Source organism: Haplochromis burtoni, unplaced genomic scaffold, assembly GCF_018398535.1.
Source record: "Haplochromis burtoni strain Fernald_Lab_line unplaced genomic scaffold, NCSU_Asbu1 Contig_181, whole genome shotgun sequence".
Taxonomy (NCBI): Eukaryota; Metazoa; Chordata; class Actinopteri; order Cichliformes; family Cichlidae; genus Haplochromis; species Haplochromis burtoni.
Genome location: NW_024582542.1, coordinates 738362 through 752030, shown reverse-complemented (window position 1 = coordinate 752030; position 13669 = coordinate 738362). Strand labels below are relative to the sequence as shown.

Below are 13669 nucleotides of genomic sequence, written 5' to 3'. Positions count from 1 at the left end.
ATTATTATTATTATTATTATGCACTCTCACTATCCAGTAACAGGTAGCTGCTTCTGTCGGTTATAAGATAATCAAAAGTATTACCACAAATTAGCTGAAACAATTACATGTTTTTTATTTTTATTTATTTATTTTTTGTCAGATAATGAATAATATCGTTGCCAAATACCGATAAATCCGTTTAACTGACACCGCTCTGTGACACCTGCGGAGCCCGCCTTCTAACAGAATAAAGCTCCTCGGTGATTGGTTGTATACGTTGTCCTTCCACTGGAATCCCGTAATTCTGCCCTGCCATTGGCTCGTGGCGTGTCGCTCTCGCCTCGTTCCGCTGTTTGATTGGTTCGCCTTACCTCGAGCTCAACCTGAAGCCTAAGAACGCCAGCCATTCTGTGTGATTTACTTGCAATGATTGATGCATCCGTTTATACCACATCCCTGCTGAGCCGTTGACTACATCACACGGCTGTCATGGTTATTTCAGTGGACGCCTCCAGAAATATTTTTCTCCTCTAAATTCGGTTCGCACGCGCACGTCCCCTCTCACCGCGTGCGCTGCCTCGCGACCAGCGAGCGAGAGACGCGGCGCTTCCTCCCCGGTCGAACGGCGGCAGGAGGATGGCACTGTGCTGGACGGCGTATTTGTCCTCGGTGGTTTATTAAGATTTTAATTAGCCGGTAACACACGTTTGACGTTTACGACAGACCGGCTTGGGAGCGACGCTAAACACACCGCTCCGATTATGGAAAAGGAGTGCAGGTAAGCGTTAACGAATCGTATTTGTTTATTTGACGGTTTTATATTTAAATTAAACATTAGCGTTTTGACGAGCAGTCAGTTGAAGGGCTTGCGAGCTTATTGGTTTATTAAATGCTATGATAACTGAACGGGCCGACATCAGTAGCAGCCGCTGCTTCCAGGGTCTGCTCCATTTGTATCAGTGAAAAAAATCCACTGTACAACATGCCAGCGGAGACGCGGCCCATTCATTAGCACATAAACCATATTTCTTGCTAATGCTTAGCACGCTGCTGGTGTGCCATGTTTATATCGTCTTTTCCTCAATGTCCCGTCTTCGTTTCGTGTCGTTACACAATCATGTTGCCGTAGGAAGCCGGAACATTTGGTGCCGCAAAGCGAGAGGATGATGTGTCATTTTGGCCACAGATGTTGATCCAGCCGAGCCATGAGCCGACTGCAGAGCATGCAGGCCCCTGTAGTCCAGGCATCCTTAAGCAACAGCAGCAGGCCAGGATAATGAGCTGTCATGTCCAAACAAACCAAGCCAGTAGATTACAGGATCTTGGAGTATGAGTTTGCAAGATGGGATTATCGATAGCAGAGGGACTGCTACAAATATATCCCTCCAGATGTTTACTGTACTGCTCATGCATGCCCTCTAACTACTCATCATAGGTGAATCCGGTTGTTCTTGCTGTATTTACCTAATCAGAGTGGGGTTAACAAGTAAATCCCTTGTAATGTGCTTGACTGGCTTTACTGCTCTTACTACAGGCGAGTTAAATAACTCACTACTGACTCATGAGGGCAGACATGCTGTATAATTTTAAAAACCCAACTGTAATAACAAAAATAGAGAAAGGGTGGGTTAAATACACCACACGCCTGACTAGTCAAGAAATTAAACAATTCTCCACCCTTCTTCCCCCCAAGTACTCTTTCTTATCTTTTTTAAGAGGGCAGACAGTCCAAGGATGCTCCATGAATCCGGGCTTGCACTGAGTAATGGGTGAATAATGGGCTTGTTATGTGTTGATGTGAGATTCAGTGAGATAATGTTTATTTTTACCTGTATAATCCACTGACTGTGCAAAAGCCTTCTCACACATTTTGCTGTCAAGGAAACCGGTATCAGATTCTCACATCCTGGTGACCTTGTTTTTTAAGCGCAAAGGCCTGAAACTTCATCTTTATCTGATCCACCAAAGAAATAGAAACAAGTGACTAGTACTCTGTGACATGCAAACACACCCTAGTTCTTCCCAGCCAATCTTTTCCTTTGCGCTCTGCAACTGACACTGCTTCCTCATTATCTGTGTAAGACTGTGGTGAGCAAAAAGGCTCCGGGCAGTGTCTTAAAGATAAACAATCTCAGAGATGTGTGTACACCTTACATGTGTGCATTTGTTTAATGTGTGTAGCAAGAACAAGAGAAGGGCTATCACCTCACAGCTTTGTCAGTGTACTATACAGATTCTGTACATGCTGCTGTCCAGGGTTATTGTTGTCTGCCACTGTGTGTGGTTGTAGGAGAGGACCATCAGTAATACACAGGAGCCCCATGTGTGTGTGTCCTCACAAGATGGAAAGATTGATTTATTTATTTTTTTTCCTCACGCCTGAAACAAGACTGGTCTTTAATGACTGGTCTCAGTAAAGATGTCTCTTCTTTGAAATCTTACGCTAAAGCAAAACATTTGATCTACTATAGTGTCTTAATGCAGCAACAGCAGCATAGATTAATAATAAAATAGTGACATTATGATATTTTTTTATTTTTTGTTAACAGTTCTATTCATTGATTCAATGGGGAATCATTATTATCATATATGCGCAGTTTCTCTTCAGATGGAATTAATTTTTTCATGTACAGGACAATGATGTTTTACTCAGTGTTTTACTCCCAAGGTTTAAATGCAGCTTTTCCTCACACTGTAGATGTTTTGTTCGCTGATTAGGTTAGTATGCGGTGCTGTGCAAAAGTCTTGTGTCACTCCTTATCTCTTTATATTTTGCTGGGTAAATTGGGAAGTGGCTGTGGTGAATAATAGAAACATAAATGAAAATGCAGTATATGTTTGGATAATTCTAACGAGCTTGAAAGTTGATATTTGATATGGTCACCTTTGTTCATCAACAATGCCTGAACCCTCATACGCTCTTCTTTTGATGTTGGCTGCCTTTTGTTTTGATGATCCCTCACTGCTTCAGTAATGTTGATTTCTGGGCTCTGAGTCACGTGCTACTCCATACTGCCCTTATTTATGTTAGTATTTGCGGTCCTTCTTTGTTCTGAGTGCACCTTAATTTACTGTTACACACACACACATGTTGCATGCAGGGTGGAGCTGACAGAGACAGATGAAGTGAAGAACTGTTAACACGGCTGGTTACAACATCTTACATTCCTGTAAATGTGGTAAAAGCTTCCAAACACGTACTGCCTCTAAGATACAAATGACAGTGACTTTTCTTTGTCGTCAGTGTCTTTTAGTCATACCTGCTCACCCTGACCACAGTTGCAGTTAAATTGAAACTACGGCAAACATATAAAGAAAAGCTGTTGTTGTAGCCAATGTGAAGGGCCTCCAAACTGCCTTCCTTTGCTGTTAGCTAACTATGCTCTGTTGCCGCTGTGTAGTGTAGTAAACAACATGTAGCTCATCATCACCTATATCCGATCCAGCTTTACAAGTAAGGATTGGACTGGTATGTGATCCAAATATCAGATCACGGCATCCCCAGATGCAATCCATGCAAAATGTGATTAAAGTGGAGATTTATGGTATAGTAATAATAACAGAATAGTGTTCCTTTAAAATACTCTGTTTGGACTGATGCTTGGGGTTCCTGCTTGGTTTGCTGGTTGTCTGTGTTTATGGTTGCCTGGCCATTTGCATGGCATTGCACTTCATCTCTTTTGCTGACACATGGAAACAGGGAGCTGCTTGATGACCTGACTGCTGTGGTTCAAGCTCACTATGACTGCAGCTCCTCCTCAGCCCTCCTCTGTCTGGTTTATTGTTCTCTGCAGATTTGTAACTAGATTTGTGTTACCCTGCAGGTTTCACACAGACTGAATCGTGATCTCATTTTCATACTGCTGCACTTGGGATTTATACCAAAATGTAAATTTGACTTATATACCGTAGGGCCATATTTATCAAGGCTTGTGTACATGAAACTATATTCATTCATTCACCTGTTTGAATAGTAATTTGATGTAGCTTCTTTGGCAAAAAGAATACCAAAAGAATATGTTATTGTTATGTTCATGCCTTTGATTACCAGTATTTATTTATTATTATTTTAAACATGGGGTTTTTCTGTACAAAAGACTGATGCCTTGCAACTGAACAGTTAATGTTTAGCTGTCACTTAAAATTAACACGAGGGAATGATTTACCATAGTATGAACCTATGAGAGTATGATTAAAAAAGTGAGATACTGACATATTATGAAATCCATGTCATCACATGGGGCTCTTGCTGTTGATTGTTTTTTACAATATTTGTGGAATTTGACTATGACTTGATGTGCTCTCAGTTTTCTGCACAGTAAACACTGTGTTTAAAAGGTTTTACATATTAGATGGCAGTGAAATTTCTTCATCTGCTCAGATCATCATGCTACTGGGACATCTTGGTCAAGGGTGTTTCCAGGAGTTTCAGTGGCACCACTGGGACCAAGAACAAGACGATCGATCAATAAATACAGTGTAGATAAATCAGTGGAGAAAGTAGCGATGTCATCATATCAGAGAGTAAAAAAAACCCGTAATAAATAAATATATAAACAAATAAAGGGGGGAAAAACCCAACTGATTAGCCCATGTAATCAACATAAACTCCTTTATTAAAAAGTAGTTTTAAATCACTTCTATGGTGGTGGCAAACTCTTTATATAAAGTGTTAACACTATAATTTACCGCGCACAGACTGAAACGTTAGGATGGTTTCTACCCTGCTGACATTACTACACCTATCCTCCCATCATGAGTCCCGGAAAAACTGCAACCTCTGTCTAGAACACCCTGGATCCTTAAGTCTGTTTACTAAAACACAGATTAAAATCTTGTGCTGTGGTCAAGAGAAGTTTGTTCCAACTCAGAACAATCTCCAGACTAAAATCTGTTTGAAACACTCAGGAAAGGTTTCTACATGGTTTTCTTAAATCTAGACTGGACTACTGTAATTCACTGTATACTGTATATTTGCTCTTCTACAATTAGTGCAAAATGCTGCAGTCAGATTACTGACTGGGACAACAAAAGGAGAGAGATCATATTACTCCAGCATTGATAGTCATGCACTGGCTGCCTGTACATTACAGAATCCAGTATAAAGTGGCACCGTTTGTATTTAAAGCCTTAAATGGTCTACCTATCAGCATATCTGCAGTGTAGAAATAGTTATCCAACACAAGTTTTTAACTTAAACACAGCATGCTGTGTTTAAGTTAAAAACTTGTCTTGGATAACTATTTCTAAACTCGATAAACAAATATTTAGTCCCTTTACATAAGTAAAAGTTGTAATTCTACCTTAGTATCCTTTAGTGCATCTGTTTTCAAATCAAATATATATTTTAAGTTCCTACAGTAAAAACATTCATTATGCAAAATGGCTCTTTTCAATCTTTATTAGGGGAGCTGAGCAGTCCTATGCTCCCCCTGAGCTTTATTATATTTCCATTTTCCTGAGAGGCTTCAGGCAGTTAAAATTAAATTTGAGAAAATAAGATCATTTAACAAAAAAACAAACCAGAAAAAAAGATCAAACAAATACAAATTTCCAGCAGCAAACAGCAGATGTTTGTAATCAGAATGGGTGATTAAACAGCTCGACAACTGATTAGTGCTTCTGACAGCACTGCTGGGAAAGTATGAAATCTTTAAATAATGTAATGAATGCAACAGGAAAGCAAAAATAAGTCAGCGACTGAAAAAGCTTAACCACCAACTGGCTTTAGACACGCCGTGCCAAGCCGTGAAAACATGCGTTTCCTTCCACCCCAGCCTCACAGCAGGGATGGTTGTACTGAGCTACACATCTGTGATCCTGTGAATCTTTGCGGGCTGGAGTTCAGCTTCACTCCTGTAGTCTGAAACAGCTAGAAGCTTCATTTATTGTTGACTTCACACCTTTTCAGATCTTCTTTAGGCTAATGGACAGCTTTCTCCTGCTTCACAACATTAGTGTCAGAGAGGATTCTTTTATTGTGAAAGCCTTTGAAAGAAGTCATTAGTTTAGCAATCATTGCCTGATTGTCACTGTTCAGTACATAGCTTTTTGTGTTTACCTGTATGGAGAAGAAATAGAGTTAACCATTCAGTTATTCTCGGTCTTACCATCTTGTAGTTCACTTTTGACATTATGGATGTTTTACTATTTTTTTTTTCCCCAAAATATTGATTAATCTGACCTGTTCAAATCTGATCATTCAGTGGCACAAAAGAGTCAGCTGTGACTTAAGTCAACAGTAGGTTGTATGGATCGCCATTTCTAGACAATTTCCTGTCACAATGGCACTCAGGGGAACCAAATCGTCTAGAAAGGGATACTAATTACATTTAGAGCAGGAAACCATCAGTCATAGGAAGTGAGCAGGGTCAGTAGACTTTGTGAAGTCTCAAAACAATATTCATTGGCTTTGTTAGTTAATTTTCCCCAAATGTGTCTCCTCCTCATTTATACCTAATACCATAGCATGTTCAAACTTGACAAATCTGGAAAACCTCTGCTGAACTATATGCACATAAACACTCATTGATATATACTGTGCAGTCGATACATGAGAGCTGTTTGGAGTGCAGATTGTCATTACAATACTACTAATGACGATGGATGATGTCTGCAGGAGTGTCAGGTAGCTGGTGAATATAGACTCAGATTCACTGTTGAATATCTCTAGCAGATGGAAGACAGGGTTAGAAAGTATATTGGCTTCACAGATTCAGTGGTAATTAACAACTAGACAAAGCTTTGCCTGGAAGTGGGAGGGAAGCTGGATTTTATGACCTTGACGTCATTTGATTAAAAATCAGTGTACACAGAAGTTAAAAATAATGACTGAGCTGTGACTTCAGTTATATTCATGAGTTAAATGATCACCCAGAGACAGAGTTTAAAGTAACAGCATGTCTTACTTTTCAGACATTGCACAGAAGTACGCTCCATAGAATGTTAAAATCAAAAATAAGAACATCCCCATCTTACAATGGGATGTTTTGAGCAGTGTGGAGACCAGCAGCAGTCACAAGGATAACGGGTACAGTAGTTGAATAGCGTGCCAGAGAAGAGTCCACGTGTCAGAAGCTAAGCATGAGATCATGTTGGGACAGCGAGGAGGTTAGCAGCTACAGATTAACAAGGGTCATGCTTGTTGTCACAGCAGGAAGACTGTGACAACTTGCTAATTTTTGTGTTTGTTTTTATTTTGTTTTTGTAAATCTTGATATATTTTTTTTTTAGCTTTGTGTTTTTGTGTTTTTCTTACACCTCCAAGTGTATGTATAATGTAATTCCTCTAAGGAAACTGCGGATCCATCTGTTTATTACTTGATCTCCCGAAGAGATCAAGAGAGAGCATTCTGTTTTTGTCACCCTCCCTATTATAACTGCCTCAGGGTGGATCAGTGTCAAAGTCGAGCCCAGATGGGGACTGTGAAGACTTTTTTTTTTTTTTTAAGCACTAATGTTTTGTTAATCGTAAACATCGTAAAGTAAGGTTCCCCTGCAATATATGCATATAACATTGTTAATGCAAATTCATGTTAAATCACGGGGGGTGGTGTGTGTTTGTGTGCAGAGGACAGTCAGAGGGGGAGATAATGGCCCTGTCTGTTTGTGTGGACAGTGAGAGCTCGGAGAGGATGCATTCAAGCATAGACTATGCACAATGCCATAATTGTACACAGTGGCGCGGTGGTGGAGAAACTAAACATGTGCATCACACAGTCGTTCACATATTTATCAACAAATCATTATCGAGATAGGATTTTATAAACACAGGTTACAACGAGTGTGGAGAAATGCCACGGCACAACTAAAAACTATCCTTTCATTTGGTGCACACGCATGCTCAGAAAAGCAAATATAAGTGAAATACCATCACCACCACTTATTACCTTAATACTCTCTGTTCTCTGCAGTTCCATGGCCACAATGACATTACTACAGGCCTGCAGTCATATACAGAACAACAGCCAAGCTCTGAAAATATGGCTTGTTTTGCTTTGCCAGAGACCTTCACAATGTCAGAGTGTGTGTGTGTGTGTGTGTGTGTGTGTGAGAGAGAGTGAGAGAGTGAGAGAGACAGAATGGGGCAGGGGGACTTTTAAATCCTGCATGACTCACACCTTTTACAGTGTGGGTTGACCACAATGACACGGCTGAATAGTGCTTTGTAGTACTGAAAACCTCTCAAACGTCTTCTCTGTTATTCCTAAAAGGCAGTCCCTTTAGAAGATGCTATAATGGCATGTAGAATATTTTTAATGCAGTACATTAACCCAGTATTCAATTAATCTAAAGACCTCTTTATTAAGTCTTTATGTATTAGTCTAAGCTTGAGTCGTATTGTTTGGTCAGCAATAATTTAAGCCCAGCAGGTCTGGCCGAAGGAAAATCTGGCGTGGATATTTGTCCATATCGCTGTAATAATAGCAGTTTGCTGTCCATAAAGAGTCGGCATTGAGACATATATAATTTAAATATTCTATGATATACTTTTGTGTCTTTGGTGCAAAACATCAAAGCTTGGCCAGGATAGTGAACACGAGCCCTCTGTATTCACCTGCTGCTTGCTGGGAAGCGAGAGCCAGAGGCTAAAATGCCGCAGGTATCTTGTAGAGTTATGCATTATGTCAATAACCGAGCTCACTTCAGTCTTGCTGCTGGGGTTGAGGCTTGATTGACAAGGCAGTTTCATCAGGTGCTACACCAGTCTGTCAAATGAGTTTCAGAAGAAAAGGCAGATTGACATCATCTTTTGATTGTTACAGCAAATCCTGTTAAATCAAAGTGATTGTATTTCAGATTGGGGTTTTTTGTTATTTTGAAGAAGCCCTTTTACAAATGTGATTGGTTTCATAGGCTTGTTAATGGCTCTTTTGATTGGGCTGGTTAAGATGCATGAATGTGGGCCTTGTTTCTCCCCCATGCACTGTTCAGACAGTTATGCTCCTCTGCTTTCCTCTCCCCTCCTGCAGGCTGTATTTCTGCTTTCCTTGCTGTGTATGTCAGCTTCATGTGCTTCATGTTTTTCAGGCCAATGAATGTTTCTCTTTAATTTTAATGCCCTGTGACAGAGCTGAATTTCTTTATTGCGCTGTTTTGGAGTTTTTCGATGTGAAGACAGTTTGATCTGAGTCAGTTAGATATGATAGTTTTAATGAATTCACTACACCGCTGTTGTTCGTTGGGATTAAATTGACTATGAATAGATGGATTATACAGATTATTAGCTGACCAGCTGTGTGTGTGTGTGTGTGTGTGTGTGTGTGTGTGTGTGTGTGTGTGTGTGTGTGTGTGTGCGTGTGAGACACATCTATAAAGCAAGCTTGGGAGATCCAGAGGAGTCAACTGTAACTATTTGTAGCCACTTTACAAAGCAGCACTACTGCTAATGTTCTGCACAGACACACTGTGTCAGTCCCTTCATTTCTGCAGCCCAGTCCCACACCACAATATGTAATGTCTCTGTTAGTCCACAATGCAAAACAGTTTATTTTCAAATTAAAGACCTGCAAACTGTGAGATGCATACCTTTTGGGTTTTTTTGTTGTTGTTTTTGGTTTAGCTTGTTGTAAGGACAAAACTCATCTGACATCCTATCAAAATGCAAAGTGCAGCAGAGTTAATGTTGTGAATGAGCATCATCTTCTCCTAACCCAGACTAATTAGTTTTTTGGTGCTTTTTAAATGGAGGTTCATTTCCCCACTTGGTACGGTTCATTTGTGCAGATGCAAACAAAGTAATCAAATTTGGGCGCAGACCAAAACAATTGCAGCGAGAACATTTGGAGACAGTGGTGTCAGTCCAGGTCCAAACAAACTCCAGGCACTGAACCCAGTGGCACGCTGCAAGTTTATGCAAACACCTTCTCATAGCCAGTATGTATCTGAGATGTGATAGAGTACCAAGAACATGCGGAATGTAGTAACCAGCTCTAAAATGAACCAAGGGCTCACTAGTCCAAAATTGTCCAGAACACAGCACCTTTTCATGCATTTATTTTTGTTGCTTTTTCTGAGACACATTTGGCCAGTAAATGGACACACCTGGTTTGTAGTGACTCATTTTGTTTTGGAGTTTTCTCTGTGAAAAGAAACTTAATCACAGGAAAAAGCTACAAGTACTCATGTCCTGATTCTAAAAAAAAATTACAGAGAATTTGGGTTGTCAGATAGTCAAACAAAACGGCAACTAAAATGTAATCTTAAAGTCATGCAAAAATAAATATAATTCTACCACACACGTGCTCTACAAATGTGTAGCATTTGAGTGAAAGTGGGATTTTTACACACATAGAATAGTTTGTATTTGTATATGTGTTGAGTGAGTATTTGCTTTGCTTGTTTTCTTTGATATGGGTAAAGATTTTTACACTGGCCTTCCATAGCCAGATATCTTCAAACATATTAGGATGAAAATGTGGGAAATCCAAGGTCAAAATGTGCTGTCTAAGAGAAGTGGGAATCATTGTTACTGTGATAAAAAGCATTTTGATTTATTGCTTCAAAATAGGACTGTAAAGCAGGCACACTGACCAACACTGCTATTACAAGCTGTCATATATGTTACATTCACCTGGCCTGCTAAACAGTTTGTATTACAGTCATCTAGCTTAATTGAAAAGGTGTCGACTATTGTACTGTTAAAGGTATTTTGAGCTTAAAATGGCATTCAGCAGTCGCTTTTGTTACTTGTTTTGAGCAAGTAAACAAAAGTCCTAGTTTTACATAGCCTTGTATCGAGTAGGTCTGCACATAACGTGGGTGATGAGATTGTGTTACTTTTTTAGCTTATTCCAAATTGGAAGCTTTGTTGAGCTAAGTGTGTTGAGTTTTAGTTTAGTTTAGTTTTTTTCGGTTCAGTTGAATGAACGTTAGCTTTGCCATACTTGGCTAACATCCTCTGTATGTGAGATGAGATCTTATGTTTGCACTACTCCCCAAGTACTTTACTTTCATATAATATTCCTTACAAATCCCACATGTCACATCCATATGCTTCATGTTTAAAAAAAAATAAATATGTCCATGCATCTAATTCAAATGTGGATGATACTTTTCAGATTTTTTTATTTTTTACTTTGCCTGATCCCTGCTTCCACCTTGGGTTTACCAACTTCCTACTGTGCGACTGACGTTATCTCGCTAGAAAAATCATTAAGCTCAATGGCACCATCTGGTGAAGTGAAAAAGTAATTGGTTTTATTATTCTACTGCTGACAAGTTACTTTTTATTTGAAACCATATGATATGATATCGATATCTGGTGTCTTTGTTTCAACACAGCATCGCCATGTGTTATATCATTCGATTGCTGTATTGATTTTTTTTTTTTTTTTAATTACCCAGGCTAACATTAGCTAGTAAAATATTACGTTTATGCCAAGCTTGTGCTTTGTAAGGTCCTTATCACTGAAAGTATCAAGCACACAAATGCACATGTAGCTTCTTTTTCTTCTTCTTTTTAATCCTTTATAAAAGAAATTCAACTACAGCTCAAAAAGCATGATTGCATCAGCAATCTGCTGAATGATGAAGCCTTTTTTTCCTCCTGGGAAATCACACCTCGGTTTATCTTATGAAGAATTCAATTAAAAACTGTCCTCAGCAGGGGCGGAGCGTGGGGGTGGCTTACTGGGCTTAAGCCCGGGTTGTTTTGTCAGAAGCCCGGGGTCTTTTGGAGTGTAATTTTTTCATAGTTAGATGCCTGGCTGACAACTGTATAGAAACAAAAAGTACACACAATATTCGAAGCACATAGTGCACACTGTGGGAATTTACGACTGTGCGTGAATCCCCCCTGATATTGGTATGATCCGAGCTCAGGCACTAAGCGACTGAGCGAGGGGGCGGGGCAGCTGCTGCCTGTGTGCGCTGTTGGAGAAACGGAGCCAGCCATACTAAGGAGAGCTTAAGTTTGACCAGGTACCAAAGCAAATCATTCGTACCGTACAAATAATGTAAATATGACGGTGCATCACGAAAGATTGATATCAAACTGATCACTTGACCAATATTACGTTACTTGCTCTTCAAGTGAATCAACAAATGGCGAAATGAAAAGCCGAAATGCTATTTTTTTTAGAGAGTCTTAGCTTACGTGTGTTTATTTCATATTTTCAGTTCTTACCCTCCCCGACTAAATCGGTTTCAGTTATGTACTGAAATATAAGAATGGACATTAGAGGCTTCTTTCAAAGAAAAAACTCAGGTAAATGTTATTTTATATATTATGCTTTGTATGTTGTTCAGTATATTTCTATGCAAAACAAGAGGAATTTCAGTACACAGCAGGATATTCACATTTGTAACCAGATATTTACATACACTTTAGGGAGAAAACATAAAACATTTTTACTGTACAACATCAATTTAGAGTAAACTTTTGTTTTAGATAAATATTGAAATATCTTTTGAATTAGTTAAATGTCAGAATAAAGAGAGACAGAGCTTCTATTTTTTATCACTTTCATCAAATTTAGGAGTACATGTACACTAAGTTTATTGTTAATTAATAAGAAACTCCAGACGATTCCATTCTGAGCTGAAGAAGCTTCTGATAGGTTAGTAGAGTCCATGTGAGTAAATTGGTGGCACAGCTGTGGATGCATATAAGGCAAAACACAGAGCCTGTTTCTGTGACATGGGAACATCAAGAGATGTCAACCAAAACACCAGGAAAGAATTGTGGAGCTCCATAAGTGTGGCTCAAGTTTGAATACAATTTGGTGCCATTTGCAATTAAGAAATACAGATAGTTTCTCTCTTTACTCTTAAAGTTAACAAATATGTTTTTTATATTTATCAATCTAAAAAAATAAACATTTAGTCTGATTTGATGTTACAATTAAAAAAGTGTTTGTGTTTTTATCTGAAGAGTTTGTAAATATCTGGTTTCAACTGTATATTTGATGATTGTCAGCACAAAGAGGGAGAGAGAGGAACAGAGAGGGAGATGGGAGAATGAGGACAGAACAGAGATGGAACAAGAGCAGGTGAGACACATGTTAGTCAAATAGTTGCTTACCAAAAGTATCACTGTATCATAGGTCCTCATGTATCTCGTACCTAGTGTTTCTTTTTAGGTTTATTTTTCAAATTCTATATTTATTAAGTTATGCAGGCTTGTTTGCACAACAAGGCTAAATAATTATATAAACTTTTCTCAATCTAAATAGTGTACTTTGGTAGAATTAAAAAATAAGTGTAGTGCAGGTCTATGATGATTTTTAGTGCTACTATCATCTAGTTCTGATTCTGGTTCTGTCTTGGTTAAATCCTAAGTTTTTATTTATTTTATTAACCTTTATTTAACCAGGAAGAACCCATTGAGATTAAAAACCTCTTTTTCAAGGGAGACCTGGCCAAGATAGGCAGCAGCAGATGTCTCACAGTTACAGAAATTACTCAAACACAGGCAGCAACAACACACATGCAACAATAAGTGAAAGAATACAAAAAAATAAAAAAGTCAGTTAAAATGACAATCAATCTAATTGAAAGTAGTCCTGATTTTGAACTGTTGTAGTCCTGTTTTAATTCCGGATCAGTTCTGGGTCTGGTTGAATTGGGGTTTAGTCCTCGTGTCTTGATACAGCCCTGATTTTGTTCTGCCTTGCTGCTTAATTAAAAAACTAGTTTAAGGTGTCCTGCACATGTGATATATATTTTTCCCTATATGAAAGTGTTA

At 38.9% G+C, this 13669-nt stretch overlaps 1 protein-coding gene across 3 annotated transcripts in view; it reads left to right on the top strand.

Annotated features, from left to right (window-relative positions):
- Positions 1 to 343: 343 nt before the first annotated feature.
- evi5l (ecotropic viral integration site 5 like) overlaps positions 344 to 13669 on the top strand; it is a 42734-nt gene continuing 29408 nt past the window's right edge. For all 3 annotated transcript variants that reach the window (XR_316556.3, XM_005934451.3, XM_005934450.3), the window contains exon 1: positions 344 to 760. The gene's annotated coding sequence lies outside the window, so the exon portion shown is untranslated. The remainder of the gene's footprint in view (positions 761 to 13669) is intronic.